Raw genomic sequence first — 10,056 nt, forward strand, 5'->3', positions numbered from 1 at the left:
TCCAACAGTGGCCAATCCAGGTCTCAAGGAGTAAAACAGATTTTATGCTGCTTATCCTAGGAATAAGCAGTGCATTTCCACAAGCCATCTCAGTAATGGCCTATGGATTTCTCTTTTAGGAAATTATACAAGCCTTTTTTAAACCTCGCAAAGCTAACTGATCTTACCACATTCTCTGGCAACAAATTCTAGAGTTTAATTACATGTTATATGAAGAAATATTTTCTCCGGTTTGTTTTAAATCTACTACTTAGTAGTTTCATCGCATGCCCTCTAGTCCTAGTATTTTTGGAAAGAGTAAACAAGCGATTCACATCTACCCTTTCCACTCCACTCAGTATTTTATAAACCACTATCATGTCATCCTTCAGCTGTCTCTTCTCCAAGCTGAAGAGCACTTGTGCCTTTCCTCATGGGGAAGCCGTCCCAAACTTTTTATTATTTTCGTTGCCCTTCTGTGTAACTTTTCTAATTCCGCTACAGGCAGTCCCCGGGTTAAAAACGCCTGACTTATGTCAGACTCATACTTACAAACCAGGGTCCTGCCTCTCCCTTTCTGTGCCAATATCTCCTTGACTTGTAATCCGTAGACTTGACCAAGCCAGTTCCTTATATTCATGATCCAATATGAAATGCTTAATCAGTTCTGAGGTTCTCCTTAATCCTTATTGTTTTTCAGTTTTAGTTACTTATATTGTTCAATCAGCATCAGCATAAGCCTCCAACAACTCCAGCTGAGTTTCAGTTGAATCCATCATCAGAGAGGTTAAAGATATAAGTACTGAAATTACTTCTGATACAGACCTCCGGCTGAGAGTTCCTGCTGGGAGAGAACCTCAGAACTGATTAAGCATTTCATATTGGATCATGAATATAAGAAACAACTGGTGTGGTCAAATCTACGGATTACAACTCAAGGAGATATTGGGACTTTAATTGACTCATCATCAAGTTAAGTGAGCTTTATTGGGTCTGAATGGCTTCAAAACTTAACATTATTAAGAGCCTTGAAGATTGATTGATGGACTCTTATTTAAAAGCTTTAGACAGTATCTGTAGCTTTTCCCAGCCTATGATTTTGTCATTAATAGCACTCTGCACTTTGTATTATTTGTTACTGTAGATTTTAAATGTAGATGAAATAAATTTTGTTGGTTTTTAGGATATGAATTGAATTAAAGAAATTAATTAAACAATTAATTTTATGTTTTGGTATTCTTGGTATATCATATTTCTATGATCAAAACCTCCAGTTAAGTATACCAAAGATCACAGAGTTGTTTAAATACTTATGTGGCATAAATGTGCATGAGGCGAGTCTCAGTTGAGAGGAAAGCTCTGGAATGAGGAGGCATAGGATGAAAGTAAAAGGGAATAGATTCTGAAGTAACCTCAGAAAATAACTTTTTCACAGAAAGTTTGGTGAATGCTTGGAACGGCCTCCTGATGGAGGTGGTAGAGATGAAGAGTATATCTGAATTCAAGACAGCTTGAGACAAGTATGTGGGATCTGTAATAATAATAATAATAATAACTTTATTTTGTATACCGCCATACCCAGAGAGTTCTAGGCGGTTCACAGCAATTAAATTAAGATTACAGACAGAGAGAAACATTGGAGTTACAGGTTATTGTAGTTGACAGAAGTATGCAAGAATGTACAGTAGTATTTACAGGAAAGTGCGGTCATTGAGTTAAATTGGTTTGGTGGGTACAATAAGAGGGGAAGAAGAAGGTTCTCGTGAGTTGGTGGGAGTTGAGAAGTGAGAGGGAGTTAGGGGTTCTGTCCATGGAATAGGTGGGTTTTGAGTTTTTTTCTGAAGTCAAGGTAGGTAGGGGCGTCAAGAACAATTTGGGATAGCCATGAGTTTAGTTTGGCTGCCTGGAAGGAGAAGGTTTTGTCAAGGAACCTTTTGAATTGGCATAATTTTAGGCGGGGGAAGGCAAACAAATGAGTTCTGCGAGAGTGTTTATAGTTGTGATTTAGCTTGAAGTGAGGGGTGAGGTAGCTTGGGGATAGACCAAATACAGTTTTGTAGCAGAGGCATGCGAACTTGAAGAGTACTCTGGATTCGAATGGCAGCCAGTGGAGTCTATGGTAGAAAGGGGTGATGTGTTCCCATTTGTTTAAGCCAAATATAAGGCGGACAGCGGTGTTCTGAATCACTTTAGTCTCCTGGTGGTTTTTTTCATGGAGCCCAGATAGATGATGTTGCAATAATCCAGGATGCTGAGAATGGAGGTTTGTACTAGCAGGCGGAATGAGTTATCGTCGAAGTATTTTTTTATGGTGCGGAGTTTCCATAGCATTGAGAAGCTTTTCCTGACGGTAAGGTCAGTGTGTTTCTCAAGGGACAGGAGTTTATCTAAGGTGACCCCTAGTATTTTTAGGGTTTGTTCTAGGGGGAAGTCCGATCCATTCACTTGAATTGAGATATCTTTGATTTTGTTGTTGGGGTGGATGGCATGGTTAGGCAGACTAGATAGGCCATATGGTCTTTATCTGCTTCATGTTTTTATGAGACCACTTTTAGAATATTGTATACTATTCTATAGACTGCACCTTCAAAAAGACATAAACAGAACTCAGTCCAGTGGAAGGCTACTAAAATGGTTGGTGGCCTTCGTCATAAAGCGTATGAGGTCAGACTTCAAGACCTCAACATGCATACTTTGGAGGAAATGTGGGATAGGGGCGATATGATAGAGATGTTTAAATACCTATATGACATAAATAAACGAGTCAAGTATCTTTAAATTGAAAGGAAGCTCTGGAATGAGGGGGCATAGAATGAAGTAACCTCAGAAAATACTTTATCACAGAAAGGGTAGTGAATATGTGGAGGTGGAGATGGTGGAATTCAAGAAAGCTTGGGATAAGTACATTGGATCTCTGAGAGAGAGGAAGGGATAGCAGATGGCATGAATAGGCAGATTATGGGCCAAATGATCTTTATCTGCCTTAATTTTTCTATGAAATATCCTTTAAAGTCTGACTATCTTTCTTACAATCATTCACTTTTTTTTAAATCAAAACTTGTATCTCAGCAGTTAGTCCTTATAATCTATTCATATTCATTGAGCACCTTTGTTGCTACATTAATCTTAGGGCATAACGCTTGGCCCAGCTCTAGCATTGCTGTCCAGATAGTCTATAATGTAAAGTGTTCAGAACTTCTAGAGTTGACCAAGGATTTTTTCTCTATAATAATAGGGCTGAGTTTTGAGAAAGATAAAAGAACAGGGGAAATATCCCCCCACCCCACTTAGTTAAGATTAAAGACTCATGACATGGCAGCTCAGTAGACCTGGTTGTTTTCACAATAGTCAATTTGATTTTAGTTGGTGTATAGTAATTTTAAGCAATTCAACTTACTTTTTTCTAACTTTTTCCATCCATCTAATCTAACCAATTTCTGCTTTTATCCCACAGTTTTTACTTGTTATGTTTCATTTTTTAATGAACTGTAAACCGAGTCGAGCTCCTTAGGGAGTAGATTTGGTATATAAAATGAAAATTAGATTAGACTAGATTCTAGTTGAACTGAGAAGGCAAAGGAGCAGTTTCTGTTTGTGGAAGAAGTGGATCTTTCAGCTAGTCCTCTTGCAAGGCATAATGAGGAATAAGTACAGATTGAAGAATGATGAGCACAACAAGTCATTCTAGGTACAGGACAAAACTGACAACCACATTTAGAGAATACAGCATGTGACCAGCTAGCTAAAAATGAAAAAAGGAAGTTCTGTTGGATAGTGATCTGGTCAAGTGTGACTACAAGAGTCTGCAGTACAACACTTTAAAAAGGAACATACTGAGGAAGGGGAAAGTGTCTGGCAAACCATATCAAGATAATATTCAGCCATCAAGTGATGTCCAGATAGTCAACTCTGGGCCATGTCCAAGCACCGCACTGAATATACAGGTATGTGCAGGCCACAGCACTTAACTGGTGGAAGCTTTTTTTTTTTTTCAATACGTAGTTAAGAACATAAGAATAGCCTTACTGGGTCAGACCAATGGTCCATCAAGCCCAGTAGCCCGTTCTCATGGTGGCCAATCCAGGTCACTAGTACCTGGCCAAAACCCAAGGATACAGCGCAAGCAGTGGCTTCCCCCATGTCTTTCTCAATAACAGACTATGGACTTTCCCTCCAGGAACTTGTCCAAACCTTTCTTAAAACCAGCTACGCTATCCGCTCTTACCACAACCTCTGGCAACGCGTTCCAGAGCTTAATTATTCTCTGAGTGAAAAAAAATTTCCTCCTATTGGTTTTAAAAGTATTTCCCTGCCTCACCGAGCTGTGTTCTTTCCTGATTCTCTACCCTTTTTTTCTGCTTTCAATAGGGGGCTTGAGCTGGAACAATAAATAGTGCTTCACTATTTTATTTAATTTTTTTAAATAAATTTTCATTGAAAAGTTGTAATATTTCAACAAGCTAACAGCATAAAGGAGATCGTTTTGAAGTGATACAGACATATTCAACAAACAGTCTTTAGCGCTAGCAAGAGAGCCCTACTCCAGGGTGACGAAGGCATCATTCACTATTCTTGAGACAAGATTTGGAATTGGTCATTCCCAGAAGCAGAGGCTGGAAGACTGATTTACTTCATTTAGCATTGAATACAGTTAGGAGTGTTTTATTGCTCTGTGAAATATGAGATCAGACTGAGGCAGTACTGATTATGTTTGGTTTCGTTTATCTAAGACATAACTGGGAGAAATGTGTAAGGACCCCTAGATGTAAACAAGGACCCCTAAGTTCCTACGGCATAGTACAGAGACTGTTGCTACAGCTTTTCCGAGTGAGCTCCACTCTACCTTCAGCAATGCAAAGATTGTTCTATAAGTGTCCTTAGACCTTTCGGCAGCAGTCGATCTTGTAGATCACACACTACTGTCATCCCCGTCTGCAAAGTCAGTTGGTTCTCATCCTTCCTAAAGGATGGGACTTTTCAGTAGTACTTCCTTCTATTTCACTCTTGTGACATCAGCTTCAATTTACTTATTTATTGATCAGATTTACCGTCTTTTTGAAGGAATTTGCTCGAGGCGATGTGCAGTAAGAATAAGTCAAACCTCAGCAATAGACAACGGTTAAAATATTCAAATAATTTATTTAAAAAATTTGTAGCAATAAACAATAAAACATGCATAAGAAAATGGCAAACAAAAGACATATAAAATCACTGATAATATTTCACTTTAAAACATAATTCAAAACAACTCACCATATTATTAGCAAAGAAGAAACTTACAAAAGTCTGACCTGTTAAGAAAACACTCGCTCAAACAGCATGGTTTTCACCATTTTCCTAAACTGCAAAATGCTTGATGCTTGCTTTATCTCAGAAGGCAACACATTCCAACAAATTGGCCCCTGTACAGTCAACATGGTTTTGCGATACCCTGAGAATCTTACCGCACTCAAGGATGGCACAATACGTACGCTACATTACATTTGCCATCACAATGTGCAACAAAACAGCAAAGGCTGTAGGCAAAGAAGGAGAATATAGATAGAAAAGACAGTAACAGAAAATAAGGGGACCAATTTGAAGAAAGTTGCATTTGAGGTCAGAATGGTGCTTGAAAGTGACCAGCACGTTAGTTGTGGTATACCACAGGGATCAGTATTAGTCTTCATAAAACCTTAGTGCAGGGTCATGGTATGACTGCCTTCTTGTCTCTTAGGTTGACTCTCTCTCCTAATCATCTTGTCCTCAATTGTTCAAAATCCATTGCCGTATGACTCATTGGCTGCATCTCCTTCTCTCTTCTAGTAATTAATGGGGAACTCACTCATTGCTTTAATTGATTATTTTAGATATCCAGGAGTTTATTTCAACAAGCAATTAAGTATCCTTTGATATTCAAATTTCATCTGTAACACAAAAATGCTTTTTTTTTGCGTTTTGTCAATTCAGAGCAGTTGGTCATTATTTGGATCATTCTCCCAAACAAGCTTTTAGTAGCTTCGAGACTGAACTAGTGCAACACCATCTACAGTCATGTGAAAAAATTAGGACACCCCATTAACTATTCAGTTCTTTCTTAAGAAATGTTCACATATCGATGTCAACTGGTTTTTGTTGTTTTTTTTAATCTCTGGAAAAGAAAATGATGTAATTCCAGGTAAACAACAAAAACTTTCCTTGATTTACTTATGAAACAAAAGATAGCCACAAAAATGTGTATTCTAAACTGAGGAATAAATTAGGACACCCCCACATATCCTCCCACTTAAAGTGGCTCAGATAACACACAGGTATATCGCATCAGGTGCACATGATTAGAGCATCGTTACTCAGCATTTTGAAGGAGGTTTGCCCTACTTAAACCTCAGACATTTAGTTTGGTGTGCTCATGACTGCTGCGGTGAGAGTGAACACCATGCTGAGATCAAAAGAGCTGTCTGAGGCCTTCATAAAGAAGATTGTAGCAGCTTATAAATCTGGTAAGGGATTTAAAAAGATCTCGAAAGAAACTGACATTAGCCATTCCACGGTCCGGAAAATTGTGTGCAAGTGGAGGACATTCCAAACAACTGCCAATATGCCCAGGTCTGGCTGTCCAAGCAAATTGACTCCCAGAGCAGACTTCAAGATGTTGATGTGAAAGTGCATTCCTCTACAATCAGAAAGAGATTACACAAATTTAACTTGCATGGGAGATGTGCAAGGAGGAAACCTTTGCTCTCTAAGAGAAACATCAAGGCCAGACTGAAGTTTGCCAGAGAGAACATAGACAAACACCAGGACTTCTGGAATAGTGTTCTATGGACAGATGAGTCTAAAATTAAATTATTTGGACACCAGAAAAGAGGTCATGTTTGGTGTAGACCAAATACAGCATTCCAGGAAAAGAACCTCATGTGAAGCATGGAGGTGGAAGTGTCATAACATAACATATAACATAACTTTATTCTTCTTTACCGCCATAACTGACTGATTACACCAAAGAAGACTGGACAATCAGTAAAATACAAGATGATAGGAAGATACAAAATATTTCTTATAAGTACAAATATTCTTTAAGAAAATACTGTGTAAACTTTCAGTTAGAATAACAGTTCTTAATAACGCAATCGCTCTAAGAAATTAATTTTTCAAACAATGTCGTCTTGATCAATTTCCAAAAAATACTGTAGGACGACTTGGCATGACAAATACACTTACCCAACCAAGACTGCTGTTTACCTTCTTGGAACGCAAAGGTCCTATCCAGGAAAGTCTTGTATTTACAGTCATTAATTTTTGGGTAAGCCAATAACTGTTGACTTCTAGTTGGAGACAGTCCCAAAATTAACTTGAAACAAATACAAGAAAACTTCAACAAGACTCATGCCTCCATCGGCAGCCAATGCAACAATCGATAATAAGGACTAATATGATCATTCTTTTTCAAACCAAAAATCAATCTGACAGCTGTATTCTGAATTATCCTCAATTTTCTTAATAGTTTCTTAGAGGCACCCCAATAAATAATATTGCAGTAATCTAATATGGATAAAACTAATGCCTGCACCAATAATCTAAAAGATAATAGGTCAAAATATTTTTTTATAGTCTGGGAGGCAGTCTTACATATGCGCTCAATGCGGAGAACTGGAGAGCCTGAAGAAACAAGTCAGACTCCTGGAGGGCAGAATACTGGAACTGGAGGCACTTCAAGCAGTGGAGGAGGAAGACAGAGATCCAGAGAACATCAAGACAGAGGATGCAGAGAACATTAAGACAGAGGACACCATCGAGGAAGAAGTCCAAGAGCTGGAGAAATTCATAGAGGAGGCATACAGGGAGGCTGTGGAAAATCACCAGCAACAGTGGAACTGCCGAGATACACCTACAGAGAGTGTGGACCACCCGATGGACAACCACCAGGAAGAAATGGGTGACACAGCAGAGAGATCTGGAAACAGCGGAGGGAACCCACAAGAAGACAAATCCGGTGCAAGCTAACGCCAAGATGAGAGAAAATGGGTGGGAACGAAGGACACGGACCTACGGCAGGAGAGATGGACATATACCAGGGCCACGTACCTGCGGCTTGAGAATCAAGAGAAGATAGGACAGCAATCGTCGTGGGGGACTCCATCATCAGACAAGTCGACAGCCACATAGTGAGAGGAAGACTGGATCGGCTGGTGACCTGCCTACTGGGAGCCAAGGTAGAAGACATAGTGAGCCGCATCGACAGGATCATCGACAGTGTGGAAGAAGATACGGTGATGGTGATCCATGTTGGGACAAACTACATGAGCAATAAGAACTACAACAGGGAAGTACTGAAGAACCAGTTCCGGATGCTAGGAAGGAAGCTGAAGACCAGAACGCAGAGGATACCATTCTCAGAGATCCTGCCGGTATCCAGGGCCGATGAGAAGAAGCAGATGAAGCTGCAAGCAATTGGACGACATTCTAGAGAAGAGCAGGAAGAGCAGGCTCCACCTCAGCAGAGATGGAACGAGGCTACTTGCAAGCAACATCAAGAGAGAAGTTGAGAAGTTTTAAACTAAGAAGGGGAAAGCCGACAGTTGACCGAGAGAGAGAGTCAATGGTTCGGGAACCGGTATACCCGGAGGATACTGTGCAGGAAGATAGAGGGGAAGACTCACCAGATCACAGGCAAGACAGATCGAAAGGGACACAAGAGGGAAGGAAATGCAAGAAAGGAACAGGCTGCAAACTCAAGTGTATGTACACGAACGCAAGGAGCTTAAGGAATAAGATGGGTGAATTAGAAGCTATGGCACAAAAAGATAACGTAGACATCATCAGCATCACGGAAACATGGTGAACTGAGGAAAACATCTGGGACACTGTGCTACCAGGATATAAACTATACCGCAGAGACAGAGTGGCTCAAAAAGGTGGGGGTATTGCCATATACGTCAAAGAGGGAATTGAATCTACTGGAGAGAACACGCCACAACAGACGGATAAGTTAGAGTCTCTATGGGTCATAATTTAAGGGAACAAATGGACTGGAAATGAAGATCGGCATCTACTTCTGATCCCCAGGGCAGTCTGAAGAAATTGATGGAGAAATGACGGACAAGATTAAATGCAACTTCAAGGGAGGTAACACAGTTATCATGGGTGACTTCAACTATCCAAAGATAGACTGGAACCTAGGCACCTCCAGCTGCGCTAAGGAGACCAAGTTCCTGGATGCTGTAGGCGATTGCTTCCTGGAACAACTTGTCAAGGAAAATACAAGAGGAAATGCAATTCTGGACTTAATTCTAAATAGATTGCGAGGACTGGCACAAGGTGTAGAAGTAGAAGGGACGCTGGGAAACAGTGATCACAACATGATCCACTTCGACCTGGACGCAGGGGCGAAACATCGGTCCAGAACGACGGCCACGGCACTGAACTTCCGAAAAGGGAATTATGAAGGGATGAGACTCATGGTGGGGAAGAAGATTAAGAAGAGGATAAGCACTGTAAAAACGCTAGAGCAAGCTTGGTCCCTTTCTAAGGACACAGTCACTGAAGCACAAAATCTATATATACCATGTATCTCTCGAGACTACGACGGGAGCTCACTATGACGGCAGCCATTTCCTATTGGTGATATGCATGGGGCAGGGGCATGACTTTGTTCTGCTTTTGCACTGTTCTGTTTGTATGCTGGTTGTACAACAATAAAAATGCAATTTCATCGAGTGTTCCCCAGTCTTTGTAATTTTTGACAGAGTGAAGAATCGATCTACTTGTACCCATTCTACACCACTCAGGATTTTGTAGACTTCAATCATATCTCCCCTCAGCCTTCTCTTTTCCAAGCTGAAGAGCCCTAACCGTTATAGTCTTTCCTCATACGAAAGGAGTTTCATCCTCTTTACCATCTTGGTTGCTCTTCTTTGAACCTTTTCTAGCGCCACTATATCTTTCTTGAGATAAGGAGACCAATATTGAACGCAATACTCCAGATGAGGTCGCACCATGGAGCAATACAGAGGTATTATAATTTCTTTAGTCTTGTTAACCATCCCTTTTTTTAAAATAATTCCTAGTATTCCGCCACACATTGGTTGGAAGGTTTCA

The sequence above is a fragment of the Geotrypetes seraphini genome, chromosome 3, assembly GCF_902459505.1.
Source record: "Geotrypetes seraphini chromosome 3, aGeoSer1.1, whole genome shotgun sequence".
In the NCBI taxonomy this organism is placed as follows: domain Eukaryota; kingdom Metazoa; phylum Chordata; class Amphibia; order Gymnophiona; family Dermophiidae; genus Geotrypetes; species Geotrypetes seraphini.